The following is a 17,892-nucleotide window of genomic DNA, read 5'->3' on the forward strand; positions in this document are numbered from 1 at the left end:
GTGTATGTTCTGTGCTTCTTGTTAATCCTGGTTCTGATGGGGTTAACATTCCCTGATCTGTTCCTGGCTGTGGCTTATCAGGTGCCCTCCTTATGCTACCTGTGAGCTGTGGGGCTTGGGTCGGTCTATCTTCTGCCTTGCTGGGTGTTGCACCTTGCTGCTCACCCAGGAGGTCAGTCTGCCTTGTGCCTCCCTGGGTGTAGCCCCTCGCTGCTGACCCAGGGGGTTTTGCTATCTGCCCTTGTTTGTGGTGTCGCCTGGTAATGCATACTTTCATGTGCCAGAGGCCCAAGGCAGACCTCCCACACGTAGTGCAAACAGGACACAAGCAAGATTCAGACCAGGAATCAGACAGTAGAGACATGCAGGTTAGCCAATAGTGGTAGCCCTACCACAGAACCAAGTGCACCGGCAGACCAGAGGCAAAACCCAGAGGGCGGAGAGCCAGTGAGCCCCGTTCTTTACAGAGCCCCTGGTTGTGGTGATAAACTGGGCCGAGGGCTCACTGGTTGCCCCTCCAGGAAGGTCCCAGTACACATGGCTGCTACCTGCGGAGAACCACGGACAACAGGACTAGAACCTAAACAAAACATCGGACATGGAACAGACAAAAAACGGGAACCAGCACAGAAGCAGATGCCTGGACCCCAAGCAAATTGAAGCAAAGACACAGAACACAGGCTCGGGCAACAGATCACAGAACTCAGATCCAGGCAACAGAATAACATCAGCACCATCACAGGACAGGTGGGAAGCCACAAACACAGGCCACAGTTCACACACACCACCGCAGCCAGCATGCGGCCCAAGCAACCAGCATACACAGGTTTCGGCTTGCAGCCAGTACGCTAGAGGGCATGCAGCCAGCCTACAAGGCCACTACTGTCACAGTGACCCGCACAGTTACACCCATTATATAAGTACAGCACCAGAACCAAGCTCATTACATAAATACAGCACCAGAACCAAACTCAATATATAAGTACAGCACCAGAACCAAGCCCATTACATAAATACAGCACCAGAACCAAACTCAATATATAAGTACAGCACCAGAACCAAGCCCATTACATAAATACAGCACCAGAACCAACCTCATTACATAACTGTTAGACAAAAGTTACAATGCAACAGCTCACTGCAAACCAAATAAAGTACAAAATTGCATCATACTTCCAAATACTATACTAATAAGTTAGAGATGCTTGGCAAATTGTTTTGTACAAAATTATTTGAGCCCGTCTGCCGCACGTCAAGGCGATCTCTAGTTAGACGGGTTCCTAACACTAAATTTTACCTGTTATGTGCCATGACAGCTACCATATAATTCAGAAAGTGCAGGTTCCGCATGCATGCTGGATCCGCCTAAATTTCTGTCATTTTTTGTGCTAATTACATAAGTACAGCACTAGAACCAAACTCAGTATATAAATACAGCACCAGAACCAAACTCAATATATAAGTACAGGACCAGAACCAAACTCAATATATAAGTACAGGACCAGAGCCAAGCCCATTACATGAATACACCACCAGAACCAAACTCATTTCATAAGTAAAGCACCAGAACCAAGCCCGTTACATAAGTACAGCACCAGAACCAAGCTCATTACATATATACAGCACCAGAACCAAGCCCGTTACATGAATACAGCACCAGAACCAAGCTCCTTACATAAGTACAGCACCAGAACCAAGCTCCTTACATATATACAGCACCAGAACCAAGCTCTATGATAAACAGATTAGGCTGATTGAAGCATGATTCACTAATATTTAATGCCAGAGATTTCTTATACAAGTCATTCTAAGAAAGCCAGTTGGAGGACTAGAGAAATGTCTTTAAGAAAAAATGATCCATTTGCTGTGACTTATTACTACTGAAATACCATGACCAGGATGAATGAGAACCTTCACAGATGAGGCGTTTTTTGGTCTCTTGTAGAACTGATAACATGGAGGATGAAGGATCAAGGGGTGCCTCATCTATTGCCACCTCACCTGCACAGGCTGCTACTGAGCCGCAGAGGGTGAGGAGCGGGCAAGCACCTCTGCTGCCTCCAATACTCCTGCCCCTTCTGTGACCAGGTTCTGGTGCAACCTCAGCTGCAGCAGCAGATCAGGTTATCCTGGAATTTATATTGATGACCTGTCCTCTGGATAGGTCACCAATATTACATCAGCAGGAATCCGGGATCCCCGCAGATCAGCTGTTAGAAGAGGCCAGTGCTCTGTGAGTGGTGGCCTCTTCCTAGGCCATATGACGTCACTGTACATGGGTCGCATGATCTAATTGCAGCGCTATGGCACTGTGCTTAGGGAGCTGCTGCTCTCTCCAGATCTCTGTTGAGTGCGGCTGCTCCCTGAAACAGCTGATTGGTGGAGGTGCCAGGACTCGGACCCCCGCCAATGTGAGGACAGGTCATCATGATCAATTCCTGGATAAACCCTATCTCAGAGGCTGGGGTGACGAGGGCTGTTTCCTGCACAGTGTTAACCCAGCAATCTGTAATGTCCCTGAACAGCTACAGGAGTAAATGCAGAATCGATGCATATGTTTGTGGGCGCAGGGATTCCTCAAAATAACCTGTACCCCTCATCTACTGAACACTGAGAAGGAGGGTCCTGTGCCTGCAGCTCCTCCACCTGATCTCATGCAGCCCTATACGTAACCACCATAACAGTCAATGAAGAGCCAGACAGTGGCTAAGGATCACAGCAGTCCTGGCCCTCTGAGCACTATGGCCGTCAACAATCTTGCCCTCTTCTACTCAGAAATAGATTTAAAAAAAATGGAGTATGAGTGGACGGGGAGGAGAAGGGGATGAAATTAATGGAGGTAAGTGGGGAATGGTAGATGGTGGTGGTGGGGGGAAAAAAGAGATGGAAAAGGGGAAGTGGTGCCAATGGAACAAGGATGAATACGCGGGTATTAAAGAAGGTTCAGGCAATGGAAATCAAGGCAGCAACCCACTGGACCAAAAGATCAGCCAGACCCCACTAGAATGTGACCGACCGCAGGATTAATGCCTGTAGGGCCGGGAGAAAATACAATACCGACATCGATAAAACTTATACTTACTGTATATAGCACCATTTGATTGTGATGTTTTCCAAACGTTTCTCCGCAACTTCCGTCCACGTGACTTCTGGTACCAGAGATGCGTTTTACTGCTGGAAAGCACGTGAATGTTTAATAGAAATAATGGGTTTTTCAAATATATGAGGGGTGAATTAGGAGTTTCCCCGGGTAGATAAAAGAAAATATAAAATATATGAAACAATGATTAAAAATATTAGCAAACTCAGCCTAGCGGTGTTCAGCAATGGAGGCCGACAGCTTCCGGCGTGCCTCAAAACTTCTGGTGGGGAAGATCGCACGGTTGCGTTCCAACACTATTCAGGGCCACAATAAACTTGACTCTCCTATTCTGTGTAGTGAAGGAAACTGATCAATGCAGCGCTTCTCTCAGCCACTCAGTGGACTGTCTGCTTCTAGTGGGGGCTATTGGCAAAAAGCTGATCGGAGAGGGGGGGCGCCGGGTGTAGAAACTCTTAGGATAAGCCATCGGCATCTGCTAAGAATAGGACATCACTTGAAAAAGGTTAACGACTTTAAGTTGCTAGCACATTTTATTTTTGTTGTGACTTTTTTTCTGCAGATGCAGTTTTTCACTTATGTGTCTTTAGATGATATATTTTCTGTGTGAAAAACAATATTTGGGGTGTTTTTCTAGTGACAATGTTGGGGAGCGTAGTACTTGTGTGTGCAGGGTGGGCCGACGGTCGTTATTCTGTACAGCACATGCGGGCTTTACACAATTCTTACACACTTCTTGCCCATAACAAGCACTTCCACCTCCCCAGACGTTCCTTCCAGCGATAACACAGAAGGTGCCGTGTGGTTGGTAATAAATCGGCCTGAGTGAATCGAACTTCGGATCATAGTTGTCTTTCCTGAATGTAAAAATATTGCAGATTATGGACACTAGATTTCAGGAGACGGGAGGACGATCCAGGGATTTTGTTCTGGTTCTCATACAGTATTCGGAGTCCGGAAATAATTTTTCTTCTAAAGTGGGGTTTTTGTCTTCCTCTGGAGCAACACTGTAGGATTATAGCTAGTCTTTTTTCAACCATATCGACTAAGTTATTGGTTATCAGAGACCAGACCCAGAATAAAGGTGAGACACTAATACTAAACTTATTTTTTTCTTTTATTTCATTACCTTTATTTACTACTTGAATAAAAAGAAACCATTGATTTCGTATCATGTTAAAAAAACAATACAAGTTCCATGTCATGTTCTTCCTCCTTCACTATGTCCCTCTGGATTCTCCTGCAGTGTTTGTGGAGGGATGAATACAGTAAGAAGGAAGGTTCATTCAGACGATTCTTCGTCCCTGCTCTGACAGTATATAAGGCTCTTTTCTTGCTCATACCCACAATGCTCTTCCTCCAGGGATCCTGACCACTGTTGATCTCAGGTAAATATAAATATGGGTGTTTGGAATTGCCAGGGTAATTTTACCTCATACTGTCTGTGAATAACCTGATGGGTTAAACATATTTGTTGCTCTTATTACATTTGCCACATTCCATACAAGAATCCAAGTTCCGTCTCTGTGTGTGTTTTAAAATTTGAGTGAGACTTCTCTGATGATGCCGAAGACTGGCTGTAGAAACATTTCTCACATTCTGAACATGAATACGGCCTCTCTCCTGTGTGACTTCTTTCATGTCTAACAAGACTAGATTTACCTAAACAATATCTTCCGCATTCTAAACATGAATACACCTTCTCTTTGTGATTTTTCTCATGTATAACCAAATTTTACTTAATTGTGAAACATTTCCCACATTCAGAACATAAATACAGCTTCTCTCCAGTGTGACATGTCTTGTGTCTAACAAGTTGTGATTTATCTGTAAAACATTTCCCACATTCAGGACGCCTGTATGGCTTCTATTCCGTGTGAGTTTCCATATGTGCAGAATGATCTAATTTATCTGCAAAACTCTTCCCACATTCTGAACAGGAATACGGCTTCTCTCTTGTGTGAGTTTTTTGATGTGCAGAATAACCTGAATGCCTTGCAAAACGTTTCCCACATTCTGAACAGGAATACGGCTTCTCTCCTGTGTGAATTCTCTCATGTACAAGAAGAGATGATTTAACAGCAAAAGATTTATCACATTCTGAACATGAATATGGTTTCTCTCCCGTGTGACTTCTCTGATGTATAAAAAAATTTACTCTAGCTGCAAAACATTTCCCACATTCTGAACATGAATATGGTTTCTCCTTCTTATGACCTTTCTCGTGTCTAACAAGAACTTGTCTGTCTGTAAAACGTTTCCCACATTCTAAACATGAATATGGCTTTTCTCCTCTATGCATTCTCTGATGTCTAACAAAACTTGCTCTATCTGAATAATTCTTCCCACAATCTGAACATGAATACGGCTTCTCTCCTGTGTGAACTCTCATATGTTTAGCAAGTTGTGGTTTATCAGGAAAACATTTCCCACATTCAGAACATGGGTATGGCTTCTCTCCTGTGTGAGTTTTCTGATGTACAGAAAGACTTGCTTTCACTGCAAAGCATTTACCACATTCTAAACATGAATATGGCTTCTCTCCCGTGTGATATCTCTCATGTGTACCAAGATTTGATTTATTTGTAAAACATTTACCACATAATGAACATGAATATGGCTTCTCCCCTGTGTGAATTCTCTCATGTATCACAAGTTGCGATTTTGTTGTGAAACCTTTCCCACATTCTAAACATGGAAACGGCCTCTCTCCTGTGTGAGTTCTCTCATGTATAACAAGATATGATGTATTTGCAAAACATTTCCCACATTCTGAACATGAATATGGCTTCTCCATTGAGTGAATTTTCTCATGGGCAACAAGCCTTGGTTTGTCTGCGAAACGTTTCCCACATTCTGAACAGGAGTACAGTTTTGCTTCTGTGTGAATTCTTCTGTGCATAAGAAGACCTGAGCGGTATGGAAACTGTTTTCCACATTCCCAGCACTGAAAACGTGTTTCCTCTTTCTGATCTGTACTTGTGGCACCAATCTGTGATTGGTCAGGAGAAGGTTCCTCACACTTAGCCGGATAATGTGACAGATCTGTATTATGAAGTCCAGGATGCACATTTCTGGTAATGAGGTTTTCTTGGGACGAGCGCTGCATGAGATCTTCATCTTCTACTTTATCATTCTGCGATAACATGAAGTTTTCTTCAGAGTTCCTACTGAGATTTTCTGTGAGGATTAAAAGTGAATTTTGTGAATGTTATAAATTTGTCTACTGTGGCTTAAAAAACAATCATAATGGTCTAGAAACACAAATACAGTTCTTTTAAATCCAGAAGTGGACACTGTAGGAAGATGTCCTTCCTTTCTATAACATGTATCAGTGATGGCTTCCAGTACTCTGCTCTACACTCAGTGATCACTTTTATTACATAAGCCCAGACCTGATACAACTCAAAAATCTAATAAGCATCGAGACCTTGTCTGGTAACCAGGACTATCCTCTACCAATATATTCAGCCCATCAATGCAACTTGGCCATCACTTTATAGTGTCCCTCCAATGTTACTGTCCCACCTGGTCTGACTCTCTTGCACACAGGGTGGTGAAGTTGCCAGGACAATTGTACAATGCTCAGCAAGTAGTGGGCATGAGTTCTACTGCGATTAATTACACCCGTATACGATACTCGCTATATATCATAAGGTTTCCTTACTCCTCAGGTGCAGTTATTTTTCTTCATGACCAATGTCAGAATGTTTGGGAAGGTAAGACTGGAAGGACATTAACTTAAAGAGGGCCTGTCAGCACTCCTGCCCTGTCTTACTAATTTTATTCCCCATTCAATCATGATTCAGGAGTGTCTTTTGATATAACTGTAGGTTGTTATGCTAGAAGTTTATTAATTAATCTGCAACTGGGTTTTACCAGTTTGAGAGGGGGGGGGGGGGGCGGTAGCAATAACAGAGGAAAGGAACAACATAGTTTTATGAACAGATGCTTCAGAATCATTATTTTAAGGGAACACGTCAGGAGTGGTGACCAGTCCTCCACCTGGAACAAGATAACAAGCCATGAGGTCTGTATAGCCTAATGGCCACATAGGAACCAGATCAAATTTTTTGGGACTTATTTAGGATGAAGTGGAACAGACCGAGTGAGGTCATCGATCAGTAATAAAGGTTCCAGCACCTTGTTGGGTCCATTCCACTAAGAATTCAGAGTGTTCTATCTAACACAACTAACTATACTATGGAGGAATAAAGCACACTGCACACCAACACCCATCCCAACTGTGAAGCATGGTGGAGGGGTGTCATGATTTGAGGCTATTTTACTGCCTCAGGGCCCGGACACCTAGGGATCATCGAGGGAACAATGGTTTCTAAGGTGTGTGAGAACAATTTAAAGACGATGCTAGGGACAGTGTCCATAAGCTCAAGCTGACCAGACACTGGCTTATGCAACATAATAATGACACAAAGCACACCAGTAATCACCTAAGGAATGGATGAATAAGACATTTTTCATAGGGGAAGTTGCCTTAAGTATTCATGAGTAGGGTGTAAAGGAGCTGGCCTTTTTAACAGCCACAGGGAGTGCTGACCTGGGCCCCTTGGGTTGAAGGGAAATGCCTTTCTGGCAAGAACAGGCAGTGGCCTACCATTGGAGATGAGAATGCAGATGGACCTGCCGCAAGAAGGCTGAAGAAGATTGCCGGGCCGCTGGAAGAAAAACAGGAGTGGAGTGGCGGCAGGCATGAGCCGCCAATATAACACTATAAGCAATCACAACTCCCTCTGCTCCTGTACATAACACAGGGGTCACTGGAGGGCTACTTTACTGCAGCTCTAAGGTGGAGCCTCACCTGAAGAAACCTCCCAATTCCCTTCCTCCATACATTACTCCATACCTGTGGTCACATGGACTGAAATGTCCTCCTCCACCTCACTCTTACACGGGGGATCGCCCATCATCCGCTCTTCTTCATCCTCCACTTTAATATCAGTCACATCTTCCCCCTGATTTTTCATCTGTAACAATTCAGGACAATACAGCAGACAGGTGGGAAATCTAACAGATCCACATAAGAGACCCCCCACAATCTATGACCCCTCTATGGCTGCAGGACCCCCTATATAGATGTGTATAGGGCTCAGCTCCATCTACCTGATGGTTCTCTGGGATCTTCTCCTCTGGACAGTCCTGGGAATACAGAGGACGGGGACATCTCTCGGGGGGACTTCTTTCTAAGAGTCCATCTGTAGGAAACACACAGGGACAAGAGAGATTATTACATGTGATGATGAGATGATGGGAGTAGTATCCAGGTGACCTATAACAGCCCCCTCCTTACCCTGCTGATCGCCCCATAAATCCGTCTCCTCTTTTGCTTCATCTTTAACCTCAGCCTTAATATCCATCAGATTTTCATCCTGAAGAAGAGAAATGTAAAATGATCTTTGGTTCAGTCCCTTTCTGGTCAGATTCTGAGGAGACTTCAGCTCCATCTACCTGATGGTTCTCTGGGAGCTTCTCCTCTGGACAGTCCTGGGAATACAGAGGACGGGGACATCTCTCTGGGGGATTTCCTTCTATGAGTCCATCTGTAGGAAACACACAGGGACAGGAGAGATTATTACATGTGATGATGGGAGTAGTATCGAGAGACAGGAATATCAATTCTCAGGTGGAAGCACATATAGTTTACAATATATAAGGGGAGAGAAGAGACACAAGAGGATTGAAGACCTTGATCACAAGAGCTTGATATCAATGAGGAGACAGAGGAGGAGTGAGAAATCACATGGCTCTGATCCATTGCTATGACAGCCTCGGGCCTTGTCAAGCTGTGCACGTGGTGGTGCTCGACAGGCAGCCACTAAAGGACCCATAGACTTAAATAGTATTCTATTACATACAGTCTATGATACAAGTGATCAGAAGATCACATGTACAAGTCCCCTAAGAGAACTAAAAATCACAGCAGGTTGTTACAAAAAAAAATATATATATTATATATACAGTACAGACCAAAAGTTTGGACACACCTTCTCATTCAAAGAGTTTTCTTTATTTTCATGACTATGAAATTGTAGATTCACACTGAAGGCATCAAAACTATGAATTAACACATGTGGAATTATATACATAACAAAAAAGTGTGAAACAACTGAAAATATGTCATATTCTAGGCTCTTCAATGTAGCCACCTTTTGCTTTGATTACTGCTTTGCACACTCCTGGCATTCTCTTGTTGAGCTTCAAGAGGTAGTCACCTGAAATGGTTTTCACTTTCAAGAGTCACCTCTGCTGCGGAGGATAAGTTCATCCGAGTCACCAGCCTCAGAAATCGCAGGTTAACAGCAGCTCAGATTAGAGACCAGGTCAATGCCACACAGGGTTCTAGCAGCAGACACATCTCTAGAACAACTGCTAAGAGGAGACTGTGTGAATCAGGCCTTCATGGTAGAATATCTGCTAGGAAACCACTGCTAAGGACAGGCAACAAGCAGAAGAGACTTGTTTGGGCTAAAGAACACAATGAATGGACATTAGACCAGTGGAGATCTGTGCTTTGACCTGATGAGTCCAAATTTGAGATCTTTGGTTCCAACCACCGTGTCTTTGTGCGACGCAGAAAAGGTGAACGGATGGACTCTACATGCCTGGTTCCCACCGTGAAGCATGGAGGAGGAGGTGTGATGGTGTGGGGGTGCTTTGCTGGTGACACTGTTGGGGATTTATTCAAAATTGAAGGCATACTGAACCAGCATGGCTACCACAGCATCTTGCAGCGGCATGCTATTCCATCCGGTTTGCGTTTAGTTGGACCATCATTTATTTTTCAACAGGACAATGACCCCAAACACACCTCCAGGCTGTGTAAGGGCTATTTGACCATGAAGGAGAGTGATGGGGTGCTGCGCCAGATGACCTGGCCTCCACAGTCACCGGACCTGAACCCAATCGAGATGGTTTGGGGTGAGCTGGACCGCAGAGTGAAGGCAAAAGGGCCAACAAGTGCTAAGCATCTCTGGGAACTCCTTCAAGACTGTTGGAAGACCATTTCAGGTGACTACCTCTTGAAGCTCATCAAGAGAATGCCAAGAGTGTGCAAAGCAGTAATCAAAGCAAAAGGTGGCTACTGTGAAGAACCTAGAATATGACATATTTTCAGTTGTTTCACACTTTTTTGTTATGTATATAATTCCACATGTGTTAATTCATAGTTTTGATGCCTTCAGTGTGAATCTACGATTTTCATAGTCATGAAAATAAAGAAAACTCTTTGAATGAGAAGGTGTGTCCAAACTTTTGGTCTGTACTGTATATATTACGGTAATTACAATTTCCCAATTTTACATATAAAAATAAATGATAAAAAATACACATAACAGGCAACGCTGCGTGCAAAAATGTCCAAAACAAAACCCGAAAAAACATGGTGAATTTTAGTTTATTTTTCAATTTTACCACTGAAATATTTTTTTTTCACGTTTTCCAATACAAACAATGGTAAATTAAATACAACTTGACCATAAAAAGATAAGATGTTTAGTCTCTAAATGAAATAATACATATATAATAGAGATGAGCGATTGTTTTGCAATTCATTTTGGGACCAATTTGGCACATTTGTGAAAAAACTTGATTCAAGAGAGAGAGAGAAAGCCTGGTATGCTACTCTACTAACCCCAATATATGCAAATGAGCAATTCTTACTTTTGCTGGCATCAGAGAGGCTTTGCTTTCTTTTCCTTTTGGAAGGAAAACCAATTTGAATATCTTTCCTAGAACCCCAAAGATATGCAAATTAGCTTTCCTTCCTAAAGGAAAATAAAGCTAAGCCTCTCTGATTCCAACAGAAGTAAGAAATGCTATTTTGTGCACTTTTTGTCCAGGAACCTAGAGCACCTGGCCTACAATCCTCCTTATGCATAGTAGGTGCTCTCCATGATGAGAGCAAGTATCCACAGACCCCAACAAAAACCTTTCATCTAGTTAGGCCAATTTTCTCTATTCTGATAAAGGTTAATCATCTGGAAAAAGTAGTGTGCAGATAAGATGCTGATTTAGCTATTAAAGGGAACCTGTCATCAACTTTACGCTGCCCATACTAACGGCAGCATGAAATAGAGACCGGTGAGCTGATTTCAGCGCTCTGTCATTTATAAGTTAAAAGTAAGTGGTTGCCGAGAACCAACATCACAGTCATTGCAGACTGGGCCTGGATAAGAGTCATGGCCTCCTGAGTAGAGTCCTGGTTATTCATGAAGTCCTGCTCTCCTGCCCACCTGCTGATGACTGACCGGCTTCTACCTCGTTTTCTTCCGTTCTCTCTAGGAGAGAACTGCCAATCAGCAGATGGTCGGGGAGAGCAGGAGATTATGAAGAACCAGGACTCTTCTCAGGTAGATTTGACTCTGCTCAAGGCCTGAGCTGTAATTATTATGATGCCGGTTCTCAGCAACCACTCATGAGTGACACACCGCTGACATCAGCATTTCTGTCACTAATTTATGCTGCCCTCAGTGAGGTAAGCATAAAGTTGATGACAGGTTCCCTTTAACGTTATAGCTTTATGACCTTTTTAACCCCTTCAGCCCTGGAGGATTTTTTTATTTTTGCCTTTCTATTTTTGACTCCCTGCTTTTCTGGAGCTATAACTTTTTATTTTTACAGTCACACAGCAATTTGAGGGCTTCTTTTTTATGGCACAAGTTGTACTTTCTATAAGAAGCAATGGAAAGCATGAAAAATAAAAAATAAAATCGAAATGAGGTGGAATTCGGGAACAAATCCACAATCTTACAGGTTTTGTTTTCACAGCGTTCCCTATGAGATAAAACTGACCTGTTCCCTTCATTCTCCGGGTCAGTACAATTACAGCGATACCACATTTATATAGTTTTATGGGTTTTGTTTTTACAGTGTTCCCTATGAGATAAAACTGACCTGTTCCCTTCATTCCCCGGGTCAGTACGATTACAGAGATACCACATTTATATAGTTTTATGGGTTTTGTTTTTACAGTGTTCCCTATGAGATAAAACTGACCTGTTCTCTTCATTCTCCGGGTCAGTACGATTACAGTGATACCACATTTATATAGTTTTATGGGTTTTGTTTTACAGCGTTCCCTATGAGATAAAACTGACCTGTTCTCTTCATTCCCCGGGTCAGTACGATTACAGTGATACCACATTTATATAGTTTTATGGGTTTTGTTTTTACAGTGTTCCCTATGAGATAAAACTGACCTGTTCTCCTCATTCTCCGGGTCAGTACGATTACAGTGATACCACATTTATATAGTTTTATGGGTTTTGTTTTACAGCGTTCCCTATGAGATAAAACTGACCTGTTCTCTTCATTCCCCGGGTCAGTACGATTACAGTGATACCACATTTATATAGTTTTATGGGTTTTGTTTTTACAGTGTTACATATGAGATAAAACTGACCTGTTCCCTTCAGTCTCCGGGTCAGTACGAATACAGTGATACCACATTTATATAGTGTTATGGGTTTTGTGTTTACAGTGTTCTCTATGAGATAAAACTGACCTGTTCTCTTCATTCTCCAGGTCAGTACGATTACAGTGATACCACATTTATATAGTTTTATGGGTTTTGTTTTCACAGCGTTCCCTATGAGATAAAACTGACCTGTTCCCCTTATTCTCCGGGTCAGTACGATTACAGTGATACCACATTTATATAGTTTTATGGGTTTTGTTTTCACAGTGTTCCCTATGAGATAAAACTGACCTGTTCTCTTCATTCTCCGGGTCAGTAGAATTAGGCTATATGCACACGACCGTGCCGTTTTTTGTGGAAATTTGCGGAACGGAACGGGCGGCCCATGGTAGAAATGCCTATTCTTGTCTGCAAAACGGACATGTTATATTTTTTTTGCAGGGCCACGGAACGGAGCAACGGATGCGGACAGCACACGGAGTGCTGTCCACATCTTTTGCAGCCCCATTGAAGTGAATAGGTCCGCACCCGAGCCGCCAAAACTGTGGCTCGGATGCGGACCAGAACTACGGTCGTGTGCATGAGGCCTTACAGCGATACCACATTTATATAGTGTTATGGGTTTTGTTTTTACAGTGTTCCCTATGAGATAAAACTGACCTGTTCTCTTCATTCTCCGGGTCAGTATGATTACAGCGATACCACATTTATATAGTTTTATGGGTTTTGTTTTTACAGCGTTCCCTATGAGATAAAACTGACCTGTTACAATGTAGTGGGAAGCGGGAAAAAAATTCCAACTGGGGTGGAATTGGAAAAAAAGAAATCCCTCCATGGTTTTACGGCTTTTGTTCTCACTGCGTTCCATTTACAAACAAATTGACAAATGACCTTCATCCTCTGGGTCAGTATGATTACAACAATATAATTTTTTTTGTTTTACATTACCATATTCTGACCCCCATAACTTTTTTTATAGTTATATCTACTGAGCTGTGTGGGGACTCATTTTTTGCAGGACAATCTGTAGTTTTTATTGATACCATTTTTGAGTGTGTGTGACTTTTTGATCAAATTTTTTGGGGTAAGAGAATTAATACATGTCTCCAGCCTTTATAGTGTAGTAGTAATGTCATCTATAACACCCGGCACCTGATGACACCTACCTGAGGTATAACAGCCATTACTACATGTCTCCAGCCTTTATAGTGTAGTAGTAATGTCATCTATAACACCTGGCATCTGATGACACCTACCTGAGGTATAACAGCCAATACTACATGTCTCCAGCCTTTATAGTGTAGTAGTAATGTCATCTATATCACCCGGCATCTGATGACACCTACCTGAGGTATAACAGCCATTACTACATGTCTCCAGCCTTTATAGTGTAGTAGTAATGTCATCTATAACACCCGGCATCTGATGACACCTACCTGAGGTATAACAGCCATTACTACATGTCTCCAGCCTTTATAGTGTAGAAGTAATGTCATCTATAACACCCGGCACCTGATGACACCTACCTGAGGTATAACAGCCATTACTACATGTCTCCAGCCTTTATAGTGTAGTAGTAATGTCATCTATAACACCCGGCATCTGATGACACCTACCTGAGGTATAACAGCCATTACTACATGTCTCCTGCCTTTATAGTGTAGTAGTAATGTCATCTATAACACCCGGCATCTGATGACACCTACCTGAGGTATAACAGCCATTACTACATGTCTCCAGCCTTTATAGTGTAGTAGTAATGTCATCTATAACACCCGGCATCTGATGACGCCTACCTGAGGTATAATAGCCATTACTACATGTCTCCAGCCTTTATAGTGTAGTAGTAATGTAATCTATAACACCCGGCATCTGATGACACCTACCTGAGGTATAACAGCTATTACTACATGTCTCCAGCCTTTATAGTGTAGTAGTAATGTCATCTATAACACCCGGCATCTGATGAGACCTACCTGAAGTATAACAGCCATTACTACATGCCTCCAGCCTTTATAGTGTAGTAGTAATGTCATCTATAACACCCGGCATCTGATGAGACCTACCTGAGGTATAACAGCAATTACTACATGTCTCAGGGGCCTTTATCAGTATACAGCCTGGTATTTACAGAGTCAAGATTGGAGCACAAGTGTCACAGATGGCCCCCTATCACCATAGATTGTGGAGCTTGAGTGGTTTCCTCAGACCCCGTTCATCAGTGCAGCCGTTCATCGCAGCTACTGCACCCCCAATCCTGATGCTAAGCTGAGTGTCCATCCTGGAGCATGAAAGGATGGAGAGAAGAGCTCGGAGAGGATGTCTATGTGCAGTCACTGCTCCCTCTACTCCCGCACTGCACATATACTGACAAACAAAAGGGTAACAATGTTTTGAACTTCTGTCTTTCAGGCTCCATATCTCACCATCCACTACAGCTTCGGACCTGAGACTCCCATCATTTTATAGACAATCATCTTTGCTATCTCATACATAAATTGGACTTGCAGCTATTTAGCAGATGATTAGTTCTGCAGATTCTTGTCCGGTAACTGCATTGTTACTGTTTTCCTCCTAAAATTCTAAATTTTGATTTTTATTATTTTGTAAATCCACCTTTGGCTTTCAGCACTGCCTGAATCCTTCTGGGCATGCTCTCGATCAGATTCAAGCATGTCTCACCAGAAATGTGTTCCCAGGTCTCTTCTACACGTTCTCAGTGTTTATGCATACTGGTTGACTCATTTGGGAACAAATAAAGCTTTTTCTTCAACCCAAGTGTTGGATTGGGTTGAGATCTGAGCACCGTGGGGGCCGATCCAGCACCTCTACTTTATTGTCATGGAACCATTTCTTCACCAATCTTGACGTATGGAACACGTTGTCCTCATGGAACACTATGTCATCCTTTTAATACCCATAGTACTCGAGTGTACGAAGTAACTCGTCTTGTAGGATACTCACATGTACCTCAGCATTGAGACCACCATCGATCCTGGTCAAGTAGCCAAAGACTTTGGCTGCGAAACAAATCCATATCACTAGACTTCCTCCTTCGAACTTGACAATTCCTTCAATTTCTTGATCCGTTGTCTATAAAATGATGGTAGTCTTACGTTCGAAGCTGTAGTGGATTGCAAGATATAGATCCTGAAAGTCAAAAGTTCAAAACATTGTTACCCTTTTGCTTGTCGGTGTAACACAGGGGTCACTGCTCGGAGGGCTACTTTACTGGAGCTCTAAGGTGGAGCCTCACCTGAAGAAACCTCCCAACTCTCTTCCTCCATTCATGATTCCATACCTGTGGTCACATGGACTGGAATGTCCTCCTCCACCTCACTCTTACACGGGGGATCGCCCATCATCCGCTCTTCTTCATCCTCCACTTTAATATCGGTCACATCTTCCCCCTGATTTGTCATCTGTAACAATTCAGGACAATACAGCAGACAGGTGGGAGATCTAACAGATCCACATAAGAGACCCCCACCATCTATGACCCCTCTATGACTGCAGGACCCCCCTATATAGATGTGCATAGGGCTCAGCTCCATCTACCTGATGGTTCTCTGGGAGCTTCTCCTCTGGACAGTCCTGGGAATACAGAGGACGAGGACATCTCTCGGGGGGATTTCCTTCTATGAGTCCATCTGTAGGAAACACACAGGGACAGGAGAGATTATTACATGGGATGATGAGAGTAGTAGTCAGGTGATCCATGACAGCCCCCCTCCTTACACTGCTGATCGCCCCATAAATCCGTCTCCTCTTTTGCTTCATCTTTAACCTCAGCCTTAATATCCATCAGATTTTCATCCTAAAGAAGAGAAATGTAAAATGGTCTTTGGTTCCATCACTTTCTGGTCGGATTCTGTGGAGACTTCAGCTCCATCTACCTGATGGTTCTCTGGGAGCTTCTCCTCTGGACAGTCCTGGGAATACAGAGGACAGGGACATCTCTTGGGGGGAATTCTCCTCCTGGATCCATCTGTGGAGACACAAGCACACAGTGACTGAATACACGGCCTCCTGTAGATCTGTCTATAGATCAGACTCTTCTCTCAGGTCCTTCACTTCTAGGTTTAGTGATCAGGGCTTAAATAACAATGTTCTGCTCCTCAACAACCTTCTGCTGAACCCCAAGCTAATCCAGTCACCCCATGTAGAACTCCCAGGCCTGGAGCTGCTTTTCCATCCAGAGACTCAGCTTTCACTGCTTCCTCAGGGAGATCCATTCTCCAAAGGTGGAAGACACATAATGATAATAACCCTGATCACAAGAGCTTACAATCTATGAAGAGATATATTCCTTATTTTAACAGAAAAACTCCAATCAGATAACTCCCTGGATCAGCGACCCCTCTCTAGTAACTATAGCCTGTAATATTATTACGCTCCAGAAATACATCCAGGCTCCTACTGAAGTCTTTTACTGAATTCACCATCACCACCTCCTGAGGCAGAGAGTTCCATAGTCTCACTGCTCTTACAGTAAAGAGTCCACAGTCTCACCGCTCTTACAGTAAAGACTCCATAGTCTCACCGCTCTTACAGTAAAGACTCCATAGTCTCACCGCTCTTACAGTAAAGAGTCCATAGTCTCACCGCTCTTACAGTAAAGACTCCATAGTCTCACTGCTCTTACAGTAAAGAGTCCATAGTCTCACTGCTCTTACAGTAAAGAGTCCATAGTCTCACTGCTCTTACAGTAAAGACTCCATAGTCTCACCGCTCTTACAGTAAAGACTCCATAGTCTCACCGCTCTTACAGTAAAGACTCCATAGTCTCACTGCTCTTACAGTAAAGACTCCATAGTCTCACCGCTCTTACAGTAAAGACTCCATAGTCTCACCGCTCTTACAGTAAAGACTCCATAGTCTCACCGCTCTTACAGTAAAGACTCCATAGTCTCACCGCTCTTACAGTAAAGACTCCATAGTCTCACCGCTCTTACAGTAAAGACTCCATAGTCTCACCGCTCTTACAGTAAAGACTCCATAGTCTCACCGCTCTTACAGTATAGAGTCCATAGTCTCACCGCTCTTACAGTATAGAGTCCATAGTCTCCCTGCTCTTACCGTAAAGAGTCCATAGTCTCACCGCTCTTACAGTACAGAGTCCATAGTCTCACCGCTCTTACAGTAAAGAGTCCATAGTCTCACTGCTCTTACAGTAAAGAGTCCATAGTCTCACTGCTCTTACAGTAAAGAATCCTCTTCTATGTTTGTGTACAAACCTTCTTTCCTCCAGACGCAGAGGATGTCCCCTCATCACAGTCCTGGGGATGAATAGATGATGGGAGTGATCTCTGTACTGACCCCTGATATATTTATACATATTAATTAGATCTCCCCTCAG

At 43.2% G+C, this 17,892-nt stretch overlaps 1 protein-coding gene and 1 long non-coding RNA gene across 2 annotated transcripts in view; both read right to left on the reverse strand.

Annotated features, from left to right (window-relative positions):
- Positions 1-17,892, reverse strand: part of LOC122933895 (zinc finger protein 613-like) — a 142,196-nt gene that overhangs the window by 7,632 nt on the left and 116,672 nt on the right. The window lies entirely within an intron of this gene.
- On the reverse strand, positions 8,606-15,895 carry LOC122933944. Its single transcript, XR_006388608.1, has 3 exons — positions 15,835-15,895; positions 15,498-15,683; positions 8,606-8,658 (listed from the first exon to the last, which is right to left on the reverse strand). It is a non-coding gene; the product is annotated as an uncharacterized LOC122933944 (long non-coding RNA).

The sequence above is a fragment of the Bufo gargarizans genome, chromosome 4 (genome assembly GCF_014858855.1).
Source record: "Bufo gargarizans isolate SCDJY-AF-19 chromosome 4, ASM1485885v1, whole genome shotgun sequence".
Taxonomy (NCBI): domain Eukaryota; kingdom Metazoa; phylum Chordata; class Amphibia; order Anura; family Bufonidae; genus Bufo; species Bufo gargarizans.